The 498-nt window shown below is 46.0% G+C and overlaps 1 protein-coding gene across 1 annotated transcript in view; it reads right to left on the minus strand.

Annotated features, from left to right (window-relative positions):
• MLLT6 (MLLT6, PHD finger containing) overlaps positions 1–442 on the minus strand; it is a 33,002-nt gene extending 32,560 nt beyond the window's left edge. Inside the window, exon 1 of the mRNA XM_031064886.1 lies at positions 86–442. The gene's annotated coding sequence lies outside the window, so the exon portion shown is untranslated. The remainder of the gene's footprint in view (positions 1–85) is intronic.
• Positions 443–498: the final 56 nt, after the last annotated feature.

Raw genomic sequence — 498 nt, forward strand, 5'->3', positions numbered from 1 at the left:
CTCCCCAAACCCCGCGCACACAATGGGGAGCCCCCCGCACCGCTGTTCCCCCCTCGAAAAACCCCAAATAAAAACCCCAAATCACCGAGGTTCCGAGGTGGCGGCAGCGCGGGCGCCTCCGCTTTGTTTCCGCGGTTTAAATGGATTTTTCGATGGTTTTTTGGGTTGGTTGAAGAGGTCGCTGCGCCTTCCCAAATGTGGATTCCTCTGGGATGGGTGTGTGGAGGAATATTTTTAATAAAGCGTGAAAAATGTTCCTTCTAGGCGGCTTGTTCGAAGTCATCGCCTCGGCCACAATTCATCCTGCAGCTTATTAATTAATTGCTAATGAATTGTATTTATTAGCTGGCGTCCGCAGTAACAGCAGTGGAGGAAAAGAGAGTTAGGAGAGAGTTGTATTCTTTTTTTCCCCTTTTTTTTTACTCGCACATCGTCTTTATTCACCTCGTGTCTTTTTTCTTTTCCATTCGAATTCTTTGTTAAAAGGAAAAAAAAAAA

This window comes from Geospiza fortis, unplaced genomic scaffold (genome assembly GCF_000277835.1).
Source record: "Geospiza fortis unplaced genomic scaffold, GeoFor_1.0 scaffold315, whole genome shotgun sequence".
NCBI lineage: Eukaryota > Metazoa > Chordata > Aves > Passeriformes > Thraupidae > Geospiza > Geospiza fortis.